The sequence below is a fragment of the Callospermophilus lateralis genome, chromosome 9 (assembly GCF_048772815.1).
Source record: "Callospermophilus lateralis isolate mCalLat2 chromosome 9, mCalLat2.hap1, whole genome shotgun sequence".
In the NCBI taxonomy this organism is placed as follows: domain Eukaryota; kingdom Metazoa; phylum Chordata; class Mammalia; order Rodentia; family Sciuridae; genus Callospermophilus; species Callospermophilus lateralis.
This window is the reverse complement of record NC_135313.1, coordinates 56,557,615-56,575,305: the sequence shown is the minus strand read 5'-3', so window position 1 is coordinate 56,575,305 and position 17,691 is coordinate 56,557,615. Positions and strand designations below refer to the sequence as shown.

Here is a 17,691-nt window from a genome sequence, read left to right as displayed (position 1 = left end):
CCCCTCCAAAGCTTGGCTCATGTTTCCCAATTCAACTTTATAGAGGGCCTTGCAGCCAGCCATTAACAATCCTCATTTTAACAGACCAGAGAGAAAGATTACGGTAAATGTGGGAACAAAATTCAGGAATCCATGGTTGCCCCAGTCCCCCAGGCTTTGGCCTCTGGGAAGAAGCAGTTAGTTCAATATTCACTTTGTTTATCAGGAATTTTTTTGTGAAATACCCAAACCCACTGGCACACCCTGACTGAGCACAGAAAACAGACTGTGCAAGCGACTCTGCACATGAAAGTCACCGTAGTAGAAAACACAGGAAAACGCACGCAGGGTTTTTTTGGTTTTTTTTTTTTTTTTTTTCCCTCTTTTTCCACTTACCACCACCGAGCTCCTCTGTTTCGGGTGAGCTCAGCAGCACAAGTGCCTTGGATAATCTAGAAATTGCTTCCATATGCGGGCACAGGAAAGAATGTCCTCACTGGCTGCCTGAGAAGGAAGCTCTGGGCAGCCTCTCCTTCCTGCCAGAAAACGTCTCTCAGGCCATAGAGAGAGCTGCAGGCCTTCTGAGCAATGAGATCAGAGGGCGCATCCCGAGGAGCCCCAGTTTGTGGGTGAGGAAAGTGAGGGCCACACTCCTTGGCGACTCAGACAGGGAGAGAGCTGGAGGAGGAATCTGGGCCCCTGGTTCCAGCCTCAAGTCATGCATTGCCTTCTGTCTCCTCCCTGAAACCCCCCGGATCCTCCCCACTCCCACCACCACACACACCACTAGAACAGCTTGAAGAAAGGCCTGTAGCTAATTTAGTGTCACAGCAGGATGACAAGCTGGGGTCTGGGGCTCCAGGCGTGGGCTGAGGGCAGCACTGGGGCAGGACCATCTGAGCAGTGTGCTTATGGGAAGGCTGCCTCTGAGGGTGTAGGAAGGGCTCCTATTCACTCTGTGCTGTGGCTGCACCAAAGTCTCCAGGGCCCCTAAACCTCAATGCCCCAGCCTCAATGCCCCTACAGTGCTGGGGTGGTCCTGGGCTTGGAACAAAGACTTCATTTAAGATCCAGGCAGCACTCTCTTCCCTACAGAAACCTACCATGCAGAAACTAGGGGTGTCTGAAGCGGGAACACCATTATCTTGTACTGCTGATCCAAGAGGGGAAACAGCACAATTCCAATTAAGCAGCAGTGGACGGTCGGAATGCCCTCTCTGTCCCCTAGGTTACAAGGGTCAGGCTCACCCTGTACCACTAACTTCTCATCTCCAAGCAGAGAGCCAAAGCACACCATCCCAAGGCAAACCTACAAGTAAAACCAGACAAACCTCAACTTTTTAAAGGCTTGCTAGGCAGAAGACCTGAAACCCAGATGGGTTTTGGCAGGTCTGCTATATTATCCAAGTTTTTCTGGGTCTGCCTTATCTGTCCTCTCCCATCGTATGCTACACTGAGCATCAAGTATGTTAAAATGCCTTTCGAATAATGCTTTGTTAACAATATCACCATCAATAATTAGGATTATTACAGGCCTAGTTGCAAAGCAATAATTAGTTAACGTGTGTGTGTGTGTGTGTGTGTGTGTGTGTGTGTGTGTGTTTGCTGGGAATGGAACTCAGGGCCTCACACATGCCAGGCATGTACTCCACCTCTGAGCCACAACCCAGCCAGACATGGTCTTGAATAAACATTCACTGAATGTTTCTATGAGACACAGAAGTAGGATTCTAACACTGTTCATATCTTCCAACATGGTTCCTTCTTTTAGAGAACTCAGTGAAGGGGCCTCAGGTTCCCCATATCACTCTGTTTATGCCCCTATTTCACCATAAACCATACTATCTTCACATATAATACCATAGTAATCATTCCACACCATACCCAGTGGACTATGGGCAACCACGGACTATACACAGGAGTTATGCCTTACTTGTGTTAGGACAAAGCAAATGTTTCTTTTCTGAGCAAAATTAAGACTTGGCCTCCTACTCACTCCATCAACCATCATCTCCACCCTCTCCACCTCTCCATCACAACCACTTCACCAGCTTTTAGTGATTGACAGAAAGAAGGAAACCTCTTCCAGGACCTCAAAGCCTATATCACCGGATCTCCATCAGCCAGAGCTACAATGACACCGGATTCTACATACCTTACACATTTCTGTTTAAATCAGTATTTTTCAAACTGAAAGTTCCCCTTTATTTGGCCATCAAACTATTTTAGGTGGTTCTAACTAGCTTTAAAAAAGAAAAAAAAAAATAGAAGATATGTTGCATTTCACAAACATAGAGTTGTTTTATAAAATGTTGTTTTAGTTTCTATCATCTATCTTCAAGGAAGAATGTGTGTCTGTTGGTCATATCAAAAAAGATTTCAAAATACTGGTTTAGACCATGCTTCTTCATGTGTTGGGCTCTGCTCACAGGAGATTCCTTTCCAGATATTGCCCGGATACTGTTCCCCTTCGTGTCTGTCATTCCATTGTAGGAATGGGGCTATACCTTGACCATGTTCTTTTCTGTTGTTGTTTAGCCTGTAAACCACTTCTAGACTCCTAAATTTACATTCTCTCTTGAAAATAGTTTGAGAATTGAAGGGACATCCATCTACTCTTTCCCCAGCCTCAGAAATCTACACAGTGCAAGGTTCCTTGCTTGAGGTCCCAAAGTCGGAACTGAACTTATTCCTAGTTTTTCTGCCTTGGGCCCTTTTGGTTTACCTCATGGGAAAAGAAGGAGGAAGTCCCTGTTATGCAACAGGGTCAGTTACAGCACATTTTGCTCTCTGGTTCCTCAAAGCGAGCAAGCCAATAATGGTTTCAAGGGAGTTTACTAGAGCTGGGGCAGTAAGTTCAGAAGAAGGTGGAAGGAAGCCAGCCTGGTCTGGGCCCCCTGCAGTCCCCTCCACACTCCTTGACACTCAGAGAAAAGGCTGAAGCCCCTTCCTGGACTATACAGGTCTAGGACAGTAGCCTGTGCATACCTGGGGCCCTGGCTTCAGCACACTCAAAGGCAGGACCCAAACCCTAGTCAAGGACAAGTCCGGGAGGCCAGATGTAGGAATCAAAACTTTTAATTTGAATTCTAGATCTGCCAAGAGTTTCTTGCTTAATTCTAGGATAGTCGCAGCTGTATCAGGAAAAAAAAGAGAGAAAGAGGGAGAAAGAGAGAGGTCATTTCCTTTGAACCAAGGACTCATGGATTTGAGGTTGGACCCCCCACCAGATCAGGCTGAAGAATAGAGGTGGCTTTGTTTAGTCTGCTCTTACGAGCTTTTTACTTGATCCTTCCCTGGGTTTGTAAAAATGACCAGATAAACTGCCAGCAGTGGAGTCCCCGGGAGGACTCACAGTGCTGCAGAGCCTGAGGGAGGGAGGAAATGACATATTTCCCACCTGAGGAAATATGGATGGAGCTCTAGAGGAGCGGTGGAGAATTTCCTTCAAATATCTTCTCTGGCCTTACGGTTTCAATTCCCCACAAATGTTCTTCCTGTGTGGAGATCTACTTGTAAGATCAGTGCTGAAATTAGCTACAGACCAATGATACCCCCAGTCCTGCTCCAGCTGTTCTGAAGTGATCTAGCTCAGAGGTGGGCCCTGGGCTTCTGTCTTCTCTGATGAAGAGCTGACCTCCTCCCCATTCTTGCTCGTGAGGAGCCCTGGACCACTGTTGTGCAGATACAGAGGTGGTCTGTGGTCATCCAGCGATTCTGAGCCCACAGGGGGCAGTCTTGGTCCTGATCGGGGTGCTGGGTGAGGTGGAGCTCAGGATGGGGGGCCTCCACAGGTTGTCCAAGCCTCTCCAGGAGGGGCTTAAAGCTCTCTATCCCAGCAGCTCAGCAACAGCACACAGTCCCCTGGCTTCTCTAACCCCAGGTCTAGTTTGGCCACAGTTTGCTGAGTCTGAGCTGCCTAAAACTGCTCTTGGCAGCAGGGTTCTGGGATACAGTTATCTTTACGGAAAGGAAGTGGCCCTTTCCCTCTTCTCTTGGCCCCCTCACTACCTTTGCTGGATACAGAGCTAGTTTGACTCCCTCACTTTCAAAACAATGACTTAAGCCACAGCATGCTAGTGACAGGTCTGTGCTGTCCAACTTGTACCTGAAACTGTCTAGTAGGTAGAGCTGAGCAGTGCCAACCCCATGGCATGGCTGCAACTTTGAATACTGCCTTGTTCCCGGCCTGTGCTGTGTTTTGATTCCAGTTGCATCTTTTATGGGGGGGGGGGGCACTAGAGATTTAACCCAGGGGTACTTTATCACAGAGTTAAATCCCCAGCCACCCCCCCACTTTTTTTTTTTTTTTTAAGACAGCATTTCACTAAGTTGCTTAAGGCCTTGCTGAATTGCTGAGGCTGTCCTCAAACTTGCAATCCTCCTGTCTTAGCCTCCCAAACCACAGGGATGACAGGCATGTGCCATTGCACCCAGCTCTCTCATCTTTAAGGAAATGTTAACCTTGGTCCTGCCGAGTGAAGGAAAAGATCTTCTGTTTCACCTGTAATTTAAGGAAAATCATTTGTAGACTATTTTAAACAATCTTCGGCAGGGGGGAAGATAATCGAACTGGAACTCAACAGGATGGTGTTCTTGTCTCAACTCTGCAACCAACAGGCTACTGGCCTTAGGCATGTCATCTGACTTCTCTGGGGTTGTTTCTTCACCTGCCAAATGACAAAATGGTCTTCACATGGCTTCCTAGCTCTAACATTCTAGGATATTTTTTAATGAAAACAAAACAACAACAAAAAAAAACATGTTCTACGTTTTTTGTTGAATATTCCTTCCTTACCAGCTGAATGTAGCTAATGTTATTAATTTATTCTCTAAAACATAATGTGAAACTAGTTAATGACATCAACCTTAGGCAGCACTTGTGATGCTCCAGGAAGATTTTCTTCTGCTTAGGGACCACTGAAGTCCTAGCAGGTATTCAGAATGTATGTCTGTGATGGGTGCCAAGTGTTAACATGGATGATCTATAGGAGAGTTAATGCCAGTCCAAAAACACTGCCAAGGAGCTCATGATTCAGCCGCTGGGCTCCATCTCATCTGGCTGTGTTTTTTACAGTGGGTTGGTGGGCCTAACCTTGAAGCAATAGGGAAAAAAGATAGAAAGTCCAGGTCATAGTCCTAGAACATCCTGTTAGTGGTCAGCCGGCTACCTTGAAGAAACACGGGCCATTTAGGCCCTTTACAATCGAACATCTCTTCCTGGAAAGAGAAGAGAGCCTCATGGCTCAGACTGGGTTGAAGCCATCAGCCTGGACTGAATCCCCACCCTGCCAAGTTTGCTGAGTGAAAAAGGGCATTTGATTGACCTCAAATTCCTCACCCATAAATGGACATACTAATAGTGCCTGCCTCGTGGGGGTTGTGTGGATGGAGGACTTAATTTAGAGCACTCAGAACACTACCTAGTATATAACAAATAATGTGATTCCTGTGTTATCATGACTTCCCCCAAAAAAATAATTACTGGAAATCTGAACAGGACTAATTCACCACTGATTTCTGTAAACTTGTCAAGGTACTGTTGAATGAGACTCGGACGAGAAATTGGGAGACAGCCAACTTCAGTATGATGCATTCTTAATAAGAAGAAAAATTAATAAATTAATTTCACAGTTGCACTGACTTCCAATATAAATGAAGACATGTTTTATTCCTGGACCTGTTTAATTGTTGTCAGTGGTTTCAAATAGCTCAGTATCTCAGAGTTCTTATAGTAGCTAATAAACCATTAAAACCCAACCCAACCCAGATGACTGCTCCAGAAGAACACACACTTAGCTAGTATCTATTAGGCACCTTGTCTATGCCCAGCATTGTGCTTGGCACTGTGGAGAAAAAGGGTGAAAAGTTGCAATTCTGTGCTACCCAGCAGGATCACAATCTGAAGGACAGACAGCTACTCAACACACCATTAAAGAAATCAGTATGCTGGAAAGGGCTGGGAAGGTTTCAGAGGACATAACACGTAAACTAAGATATTAGGATGGCAGGGATTTTTCAAAAAGAGGAGGTGAAGGCCTTCCCAGGGAGCATCCTGAAGAACAGGCAGAGTACGCATGAGATGGGCATCCTCTTCTCTGTGCTTCCTGGTGAGCTGTTTCTAAAGGCAGGCCACAGCTTAGTCTAGCTCACTAGCTCCTGGCACTTCCTGGGCCCCACCCAGCAACCTCCCTAGCAGGGGCCTTTCCACCCCTGTGGAAGATCAGAATCCTGTCTCTTTGCCCCTTGTCCCACTGCTGGGCCTCTCCCTACAGCTCAGAAGCACTGGATCTTTCCCTTATTTCACTGCTACCTCTGTGCTCTCTCTGTACCAGGAACCTCCTTCCTTTTCCTGTCACTCTGTGTTAATCGGCCCTGGCTAACAGGGAGCATAAGGAAGGCTTCTAGGACTCTACTCTGCACTCTTGGGCTTATGAGCTGGAACTTGAAAAGCATTTGCTCTTCGTCATGAATGGTGACTGGCCTCTGGAGGGCATCAGTCCCAAGGCAGACAAACTTGTCTAGCCTCCTTTTAAGGTAGGATAGACAAGGGCACCACATACCAGTGGGTTGGTCCAGGATCTTTCTGTGCACAACTGGAGGCCCTGTCATGCTAGCACCAATCTTGAGGCGCAAAAGCAGTGCATAGTTCCTTCTGGTTGGCTGCCATCCTAGATGGTCTGAGCTGAGCCCAAACAGCAACGTGTTGTTCTTCAGACCAGAGGAATTACAAGCAAGAGACTCAATCAGTACTGGCCACAGTCACCAACCAACAGTGGGGCAGCACCCTCAATGGCTCTGCCTCATGTGGGTGTTTTTGTCCACTCCCAGGAATCAGCATCACCATCATTAGTGAACATCTTCCAGCACACACTTAATAGTCACCTCCAGGTGGTGCTTTGTCTAGGACTGTACAAAGTGCTCATGCATGAGCAATGAATGACTTCTGCATTCTAAGCAGCGGCAAAGACTGAGGAAAGAGAACTACAGCAATACACAGTCTCTTCAAAGGGAGTTTGGAATTGGTGCTCCCTGGTTAGATCTGAAATGCTCCTTAACCGGGGTAAGCCATTGGGTGGCCTGTGTATATGTCTATCTGTGTGCACAGGAATCTGCATGTGGTACATAGTGAAGACAGAAGGTTGCAGGGTTGCACATTTGTGTGCACTAATACAGAATTACGGTGAATATAAAGGATGTGCATAGGCATAGAGTGAGGTAGTATGATTTTTATTACATGTAAGTAAAACAAAATCTTCCAGGCTTAACCCGGGCAGCATCTGGCTCAAAACTCATCCCTACAAATAATATTATTAAAAGCCCTCAATGTAATAGGAAGAGTTCAGGGATTCAGCTAACATCCTTTCTTCAGCAAGTATACAATGGGATTCAGTATAAACTCAGCACTCTTGTTACATTTGCTAAAATATAATTTGATCTTTATGCATTATGCATATACTATTTTAGACAGATGAGACATAAACTCATCTCCATTATTTATTAAAAACTTAGTCAAAAACGGGCAAAGAAAACTTCAGGCTCATCAGATCTCTGGCTGATAAGTACAATGTTAACTCTTGGGTTGTTCAGACAGCCCTTGCTCAGGTGTTAATGGTCTGTCCCATCTCTGGCGTCACAGACACCTGAGCCTCTGTCTTCTCCCCATCCCTGCAGATTTCTCTCCTCTACTTCTTCAGAGTGTGAAAGTGCTATCAAAGTCATTTGACTCCTGGGCCACAAAGCTGGGGCTGGAACACAAGTGCAGAGTCCCAAGTCTATGGCCCTTTTCATTTTACCACTTTGCCTTCGGCAGAGGATGCCATGTGAAAGGAATTAAGCAAATGAGTCAGTTGATAATCATGTCTTAATTTAAAAGTGACTTAAGTCTCAAGGGTATACACTATCTCTGAGGACTGGCGGGCATCCAGAACCAGGGCAGTGAGGGCAAGCAGAGGGGCCATCTGCCTTCAGGCATCAGCACATGGGGCCCCAAGAAGATGCAGATTTTTACAAATCCTAGTGCCAAAACTTTGTCTGCAGCAAGAGAAAACGGTGCCTGGTCTCCTCCAGGTGGCATCTTCCTTCATCGCGTCACTTGCTGGCTAAGCATGATAGTGCTGCCTCCCAAGGTTAGTGCCACATCTGGACCAACCCAGGCTTAGGACTCCGGCTATCGGAGGTAGGAACATTTCTGGCCTTGAGAGTGGCCTGCAGTTTTAAGCAGCGGAGAGTTCAATGTCCCTTGGGAAAGGGTCACGCGTGTGTTTTGGGGTCTGGAGGTTTTGCTGTTTCATCAGACCTCCTGTCCTACAGTCCCAGAGTCTCCATGAACTTTGGCTGCTTGGCGCCACGTGAACAAGGGCCACATTCTGGGAACTCGCTCAGCTTCTGGGGGCTTTCAGCACTCTGTGTGAGGACGTGTTGTCTGAGGAATTCCTCCCACTGCACCATTTCAGGCCCTCAGCCTCCGTCTCACTTGGGACCCTGTGTCTCTTCCCGGGTTTGGCGCAGCTCCCTTCAGCCAGATGCGTCACTGCCCGCCTCATCCTGGCACTTCCCAGCACTCGGCCCTTGGTTCGCTCCAGCCCTGGCAGCTTGGCAGAATGTACAGACTTCTCTTTCAGGGGGACAAGTCAGCCTCATTCAGGGAACATGGCCCTTGGGGAATATGCTCTTTTTTAAAGCAGAATGTCCCTTTATGAATCCTCCTAGCCTTTTAAACACGGACATTAAAAATAAAGTCCCACTATTATGGCAGCTATCAAGGACTCACGGGGGTTCTTAATTCTCAGTTTCAACTTCTGCTGCCCAAACACAATCTTTTTACCATCTGTGTCAGGTTAGTTACAAAGCACTGTTATTATTCTGGGCTACACAATGTTGGCCTAACCCACTCGAACACAAGAAATTTTGCTGATTGATTTGGTTATTCTGTTCATATAAACGACTCCAGTTGTACAGCTGTTTCTGATTAGCCAATGTACTGCTGAAGTTATGTACAAATAATTTTATAATGAACTCAGCAACTACAAGGACAGGAGAAGTGGAATCGAGTCTCACCTCCCAGAAAAATAAGCAGGAGCAACAAGGGCAGGGGCTGTGGACAGCAGTCCAGGTTTAAATTCCTATCTGCTGTGATTCACTTTTTCCTCTTTATGTAATTCAGCAGAACTTAAAACTCTCAAAGAACCTTTGTCTTTAGACTTTTGGATTCAGGAGGGAAAGCCAATTAGCTCTGCAGGCTTAGAACTCTTTTAAAATTTCCCATCTTTGTATTTTGTTAAGTTTCTGCTCTTCCCATTAAAACATTTATATTTCCTAAGAAATATAAATAATATCCTTTTAGAAGGGGAAAATTGGGATTGAAATGTCTATATTTACTTTATTATAAATACAAATCAAATGTTTTGTTTCATTTCAATGCAGGACAATTAAGCTCTGTGAGCTTAGGCCCAAGTTTTTCTTTTCTAGTTCTAGAAAACAAATCATATGCACATTAGCAAAATTAAGCAAAAGACAGCATGTGAATGAATCAAATGAGTGAATTTCCTTAAAAAGGTAGAAATCATGACAAGTGCTCCCTAAAGAAATCATCTGAAAGAAAACAGGAAAAAGAGATTAGAAAGTTTATACTTCTAAAATGAAGCATGCTGGCAAGAATGTGGGGAAACAGATATTTTCAAATAGTGTTAGTGAGACTTGAATTACTACAACTTTTGGAAGTAATAGTACTTTGGGGACCCGACAGACAGAAATAAAAGCTTCTGTATGTTAGCATAATATCTCTCTCTCTCTCTCACTTTCTCTCTCTCTCTCTCTCTCTCTCTCTCTCTCTCACACACACACACACACACACACACACACACACAAATGTGTTCTGAGAACTACCATATTGAAGAAAACTTAAAATAATATGAATGATTAAGTAAATTAAGGAATATTAAGCATCCATGACATAAAAGAGTTTTTTCATCTGGAAAGAATGTCTCCGATGCTTCATTATGTTTTTTCAAAAATGTAGCCTGAGACTGGGGGTGTGGCTCAGTGGTACAGTGCTTCCTTAGTATGGGGCAAGGCTCTGGGTTCAGTCCTTAGCAAAGCAAAAGCAAAAAAAAAAAAAAAAAAAAAATCCAGCCTGTGTGTATAATTCTATTTTTAACCCTAGAAGCTATGTGTGTGTGTGTTTGTGTGTTTATAGTTACATAAGCAAAGAGCAAGCTGTGGAACTGATGATATTGATTACCCTGAGGGAATTTGAGGGAGACAGAAAAATCATTCATTTAAAAAATATATTTCTATTGTGATTGTTTTATTTTTAGGACACACACAAATACTTCTGTAACATGAGCACATTTGAAACTACAATATAATTTTTAAAAAGTGATAGAGTCACATTTTCAGCAAAAACAAGGAAGCAAAGGCTCTAAACTACAAATATTGAGCACCTGGCCCCGTGGTTAACAACTTCTGCCAAGCTCTAAGAAACAATACGTTTTATCACAGCAAAGTGGAAATGATGTGTAAGAGAATTTTGTGCAGAAAGGAATTTTATGATTAAAATAATACCATAATACTATCCTCACAGTTCATTAACCAAGTGAAATTTTTTTTCTCCTTCTCCCAGTTCCTCATCAAAAAGAGAAGATTAAAGGAAGAGGGATTATGATGTCTAAGTAGTGAAGTTCTAGCCCTGAAAGCTTATAAAATGTTACTCAAAGCTCCAAATTTAATATAATGTAATTTTTTTTGCATTTGTCTCAAACAAAATGTGAAGCTTTAAAAAAGAAAGAAAAAAAAAAAAAGGTAAAACCAGAAAAAAGAATAGGGCGAAATTTTACTCACAAAATCCAAGATTATTTAAACTGATATTCTTGGTTCTTTCTTACCATGCACAGCAATCAAATTCTGGCTGTAGCAGACAAGCACAGGCCCTTCTTAAAGTAAACTGCTTTATTGCTTTTTAGAAAGGGTTTTAAATTGTTCCACTACTTTGCCTTTTTCTAGGCCCTGAAAAATCTAATGAGAAATTTTGGAACCATCTGAACCCTTGCCTTAGTGTCTGGCAGCCTGTCTTCTGAAACCTGGCTCGGTCTTCTTCTCTTACCGTCTACCCACTTCTTTCTCAACCCATCTCCGTGGTCCTTCCTGAAGTCCCACCCCAGTAAGCCTAATGCTACACACATGTGTGTGCCGCTTATAGCATGCAGGCCTGTTTAAGAGCCAGGCATTTTCATTCTCTCATATCTGGAGGCTGATCTGACTGTCTCCATTATTTAACTGTCCATCCCCATAACACAGGACTATTGTGGTCAGGACACTGATCTCACTGTTTACATTCTCACAAAGTAAATAGCTAGGGTACAAGTTTTCTCGAGATATTCAAAGTCTGAAGGTTCATTGCTTTCAAAATCTATCTTGCTAGGGAACAAGGAGTCTCAGGATTCCCTGACCATTATTTAATAAGGTATTCAACAGCTTACCATTGCATCACTCCAAGAGAGGGTCAGATTTCTCTCTTGGTCCCTCCCAGGCCTACTTATAGTATGCAGGCCTGTTTAAGAGCCATATGTATGTATGAGTGTGTGTGAGTGTGTGTGTGTGTGTGTGTGTGTGTGTATGTGTGTATATACACATACACACTCATATATACACACCTGTATAAAAACATGTAAATATATGTGAATGTATATTGCAAAGGAGCATGTATTATCTATGTAAGAAAATAAAACATAAAAATAAACTTTTACTTTAATTTATAATTAACTTCACTGGCCCAGAAAATTATTTGGCTCTGAATTTTCTATTTTATTCACCAGTTCTTTGCTGCCACAGATACCCCTTCCCTAATAGAACCGCTATCCCCCCCAAAGAGAAAGGAGCCTATGGCAGTAGGGGAGGCTGGTGCCCTTCAATCTCACTCAGCCTTCTTCCTCATGTTGTACACTTCTTCTCAAAGCCAAGGGCGTGAGATCCACAGGCAGGAGAGTCCATCCTCGTTCATGTGAAAGGGAAAGAGATGCAAGTAGCAGACCAGGAAGCATCACTCTTTAGATTCTACAATAATGATTTTTGCCCTTCCTTATAAGAACACAAGATCTTATTCCTCTATTTGTAGAATCATTGTTATTTTTCAACTTAGAAGATATAAAAAACATTTAAGGTTAATTATGCATATGCATACTCATATCAGTGATGGAGAAGGACCCTCTTAGGATGAATTTCAAATCCTAGCATCTTCAGAAACCCAATGCTCTTCTGCAAAACTATGATCCACTTTGCCTTTAGGGAAAAAATCACTCACCTCAACTCTTTCAGAGTAATAGAAATAAATAGCCACTGAACACTTATTCATCAAAAATCTATTTCAAGATAGTTTAAAAATGAATTTTTTAAAAAAGTATTTCAACAGAGTCTACAATCTAAAGAGGAGACACATGTGACTACAATCCAGGACAGAGTGGATTTCAAGTCACAGGAGAGGCCCACACCAACAGAAGAAGAAATGGACTGAGAATTAAGTAGCATATTCTTACAATGTGAACCAAGTTTATCAAGGTCATTAAACTAATGTGGTCTTAGGTAATTGTGTCTCTCCTTTATTTTAGATATGTTCTTCTTTCACTGAATGTTATCAAAGTCTACTGTTTTTTGCTTCTCAACAACTAACTGTGACCAATCTGAAGATTCTACAGGATTCTACAACAAATTCAGAAAAAGGGCAGTGTGGCAGGAAGGAATGGCAAGGCAAACGCATGCAGATGGGAATGGGAAAGCTCTGTTGAGCTACAGCCCTTGACACGAAAAGCAGTGTGCCCTAAGGCTGGTGGTGGAAGGAAGGGGTGAAGGGGTAGTGTTGGGAATCAGATGCAACAGGTCTGAGGACTCTTTTGCTAGCTGTGTAACCTTGGGCAAGGTACCTAGCTTCTTCCATCCTCAACTTTCACATATACAAACAGAAATCTCACAGGGTTGCATGATTATTAAATGATTCAATTTCATGACATAGTAAGAGGTAATCTTAAAGGACAAACGGAAGGGAAAGAGGGAGTCAGAAAGAAAGGGGGAAAAGAAGGAAGGAAGGGAGGGAAGGAGAGATTTTTTTTTTAAAGCTTGGATAAGATCATAAAAAGCTTTGAAGAATTTCATTCACTTAAATAAAATTGAGAGATTAAAAGAAATTGAGTTATACTAAAAATATGGCTTATTAGAAAGGAAAAATATACTCAGAGTAAGCAATGCAAAGTGTCACATAGTGACATATTCTTACAATGCTAACCATGCTATCAAAGCTACTGAACTAACAAAAACTGTAAGTGTATCTTCTATTTATTTTAACTACATTCTTCTTTCATTGAATGTTAGCAAAGTCTATTATTTTTGACTTTCAACAACTTTTGGGACCAATCTGTAATGCTCAGCATGCCTCCCCGCACTCAAAGTTCCCTGACCCCTGGCCACAAGAAGGAACAGTGGTATCCCCACCTGATGGACTTGGTTACTGTACCTGTGACCAAGGCAGCTTGACCTGGGGCAGTGAGTCTAATTCCTTGTCACCCCTCATGGTTACAGCCACTGTGTGACTACCACAACATGTTAACCTGCTATTTCCTGGTGCCAAAGGGCCAGGAAAGTGATACATCTTGTCTTTGTTTTCTATCCTTAATTGTCCTGCTAACCTTAGTGGAGTAGGTTCTACTGGGTAAGCAGGCACTGCAGGCTGGTGGCCCCCAATAATACCATTCTCAGAGAGATCTCTCCTTCTCAGGGTTAAGAGAATACAGCATGTGAGATGACTGATGTGAAACATTCAGTAAACTACAGACAGCTAAGGGACTGTTGTTATTATTATTATTATTACTACTACTACTACATATTAATTTGTTTTTAAAAAAGCAGTTTCTATGTTTAGGCTTTTTTTGCCAACAGTGTCTTCTACATACTGACACTGATAATACTAATGCTAATAATAATAGCCCACAAATACCCAAAAACAGCACTATTACAGATGGTCTGCTAAGTGACCCACATACAAACTACATCTGACCCTCAAAACAATCCTTTGAGTTAGAGGTTGTTATTCTCATTCTAATGGTAAATAAACCTTGTGAAAAATAGTACAGGAAAAAGCAAGATGAGTCTGACTCCATAGCCCATGCTGTAACCATTAGGAAACTCTGCCCTTAGCAGCACCTTGGCAACATCTCAGCAACACCTATGAGCTCTCAAAATAGATCTCAGAAGCCTAAAATAGATTCCTAAATCCCACACTTACAGAATCAAACCTTTATAAGCTTCTGGTCATACTCATGGATAAAAGCTAGCCTACTTCAATGCTAGTTTACATGTGTTAAGCAGATAGTGTTACTTAATTAACTGCAGATACTCTGGAGACTTTGCTGAGTCTAGAGTTTTTATTAATTAAAAGTATATAAGAGACAGAGTTAATTATTCCAACCTGATCATATACCTGCAGGGTGAGAAACAAGGACAAATGTTAGGGCTGGGCCATACGATGAGGCTGAGTGAGGAAGTCTTCCCCTGCCACAGGGAAGAAAAACCTGCAGTGTCCCTCAACTGGAGCAGAACCAGTGAGATACAATGTAAATGTACCTATTTTTAATCTTCCTGTGGCTGACACATAGCAAACAATAAATATTTGTTAAATGAACAAACTAATGACAGATTAACTCCCTCCAGCTGGAGGGAAATTTACTCTCCTTAAAACTTTCTGAATTTGATCTGCATCTTTTTTTCACCTTATGCTTTGCATTCCTGCTGTTTGAAACCAGTCTCATCTGTAATTCAAAGGTAAACATTCGGGGACAAACTCCTTTTTCTGAGCGAAGTTTCCCTATAGCTGTGACTTCTAGCAAGGACCCTCAAAGCTCAGTGAGTATTGGTTTGATTCCAACTGTTTCCTGATTCATATTCACATCTGTAGGTCCCAGCAAAGCATAAATGTGCCTACCAAAGCTTCAAGAACCATGGCATAATTGTGGCTTGCTGGGAAACAGCAGTAGAGAGACCTCTGTGTGGAAATCATTAGGAATTTAGTAGGCCACACTGGAGGACAGGACTCAGGAAGACAACAGCTCTGGGAGGCAGAATCCCAGATGCTTGGAAATGAAGGGGTTATAGCAACAAATTTAAAAAATTGTATTTGTTTAGTTTTGTTCTCCTTGTTCTGCTGTGGAAACCACATGTTGCAAAAATTATAACCATAGTTAGAACACCTTGAAATACCAAAGACAGTGATGCAGACCTAGTACCAAATACCAATCACAAAAGAAGGCCCGTGGTGGCCTGAGCATCTGAGACAGCAAATTTAAAGGGTGTTGGAATACTTCCTTCTCTTCACCACCAACCCCCTTTCAGCTCATTATTGCTCTTATGTCTTGGTGATGCCCACTGATAGTGCCTAGGTGGCCCTTTGTGTCAAGCTACTTTTTGCTGTTTCACACCCCATTGTTCCACTTGATCTTTATGCCCTGAGACAAGAGGAAACAAAGGTTATCAGCCCCATTTTTGAATGAGATAAGTGAGGCTCAAGTTGCATGATATGCCTTTATAGGGACCAAAAGGTGGCTAAACATACAGAAGACAATTTATGAACTGAAAAAACAAACGAAAGCATGAATCCCTCCAGCTGGAAATACATTTATCTTCTCTAAATGTTCCAAATTTCATCTTACCTTGCTTTCCAGTCTCTTTGCTCTAGATCACACAATCTAAAAGAATATTAGTTGCTTTTCTGGAAGAAAAGTTGTGATGGGGGCTGGGTAGGTCCCAGGAAGTAAGCCAACATTAACCAGCTGTTTTAGAACACCTGCAAAGCCTAGTCAGCAGACTTCTATTCAACAGGTAATGGGCTCTCAATGGTACTTGGGGATTTGTAGATTGTAACACCTCCAGGTTGCTGAGAAACTCAACTTTGTGGAGATGACAGGCAGGGAAATACAGAGAGCATGGATACACAAGTGCAGTGTTGTTTAGCATTGTAAAAGGGATTAAGATGCACGGTGCTGATAGCCTATGCAGAGTTTTCTCACTTTACAAAGTCTAAAGGTGATTTACAAACTGAAATAGAACATTTCTTGATTTATTTTATCCCTTATAGAAATAGACATTTTTTGTGGAGGCAAAACCTACCAATGATCTAAAATGAAGCTGCAGTGTCTTTGTGAAATGGCTTTGGAAAAGTGGCATAAAGGGCCGGATCTGTACCTGGCTCTGCAGCTGCACTGCACTTCCTGGGTTTGAGGCTACATATGCCAGGCAGGAGAAATGGGGAACCCGGTGGTGTCCAGCGAAGACCCAGGGGACAGAACTGACTAGCGATTTTCAGAAAAAGGTACTAAATCCACTCACTCAAAGCTGACAACCTGCAAAGCTTCTGAAAAACTCAGATAAAGCCTGGAGCCTGGAGTTTACCCTAGGGGATAATAGTCCATTGGGAAATAGGCAGAGCCAGAGACTTAACCAGGCATTCCTTATACAGACACACCCTTTATTGATCTCAGAGTTCAAGGTGTAGCCTTCAGTCGAGGATCTGGGTCACCCCTAAATCCGCTGGTTTTCCTTACACTTGCAACTTTTAACAGTTCTTTCTTTAACAAGAAAAGTATGTTAATAGAAAGGGGGGTGGGGGTGGTGCAAGACTGAAGTGAAGCTGTCCGAAGGGAAAAGCGCTGACCAGCATGGGCCGTGCCTCTAGAGACAACACAGCCCACTATTGCGCGCGTCTATGCAGATCATCGATCGGCTATTTGGGAGCTTTGAGAGGAAAGCTCCCTTTGTGGGAGGGGCACGCTCCCTTCAACTAGGAAAGCGAGGCGGATATAGATGCGCCCCCGGGGCATCGCCGCAAAGCCCCCGCGCAGGAGGCTTCTGCGGGACCGGGTCGCGAGCCCCTCCGGGCGGTCCCGAGTCCACTGAGCCCAGCAGCGCGCCCAGCGCGCACAGCGCGGCAGCGCCCGCGTCCGGAGTCACGGCCGTCCGCCGCCCCTTCCTCCCTGGCCATCGACCCGGTGGGCAGGACGCGCGGGCCGCGGGGCCTGGGATCGTGCCCCTCCCGAGGCCTCGCCTGCGCCCACCGCCTGCGGGGGACGCGGCCTCGGCATCCCGTGCTGTCCCCCCCGCGTCACCGGTGCCGAACCCCGCTTCCGAACTTCGCCGTCGAGCCCAGACCCTCGCGGCGTCCCTGCACTCCCCGGACCCCGGGCCGTGCCCAGAGCGGTGGCAGTGAGCGTCCCTTACCACGCAGCAGCTCCGGGCAGCTCCACGGCCCCGCGGCGCGCCGGGCATTTTTTGGGGGAAACTTCTCCCAGGGTCCGAAGGGCTGAGCCGGCCGGGCAGGAAAAGCGCTCAGCGCCGGGAGGCTGCGACCATCCGGGAACTTCGCCGAGATGTAAACCCTCCCCCTCGGCTCCGCGCCCCCCCCTCCCCCGGCCCCGCCACATGTGGACGCGCTGCGAGGCCGCCGCCGGCCCTGCGCCCTTTCCTCGGTGCGCCGCGCCCTCCCCGCCTGCTCTGTGCTCCGCGCCCTGCAAGAGAGTAGCGGGAACGGGGTGGTAGGAGGCTGGGGTTCGTGTTTTCCTCCGTCACACTCGCAGAGGGGGGATGAGGCGGTGGGATCCAGGACAGGCGTTTGCAGAAGCGCGGGACCTGGAAGGGGAGTCTGACCTAGGGCCCTTTCCCCCAAAGACTTCCCGA

At 44.6% G+C, this 17,691-nt stretch overlaps 1 protein-coding gene across 1 annotated transcript in view; it reads right to left on the bottom strand.

Moving 5' to 3' along the window:
- Positions 1-17,402, bottom strand: part of Wipf1 (WAS/WASL interacting protein family member 1) — a 122,477-nt gene extending 105,075 nt beyond the window's left edge. Inside the window, exon 1 of the mRNA XM_076866295.2 lies at positions 17,236-17,402. The gene's annotated coding sequence lies outside the window, so the exon portion shown is untranslated. The remainder of the gene's footprint in view (positions 1-17,235) is intronic.
- Positions 17,403-17,691: the final 289 nt, after the last annotated feature.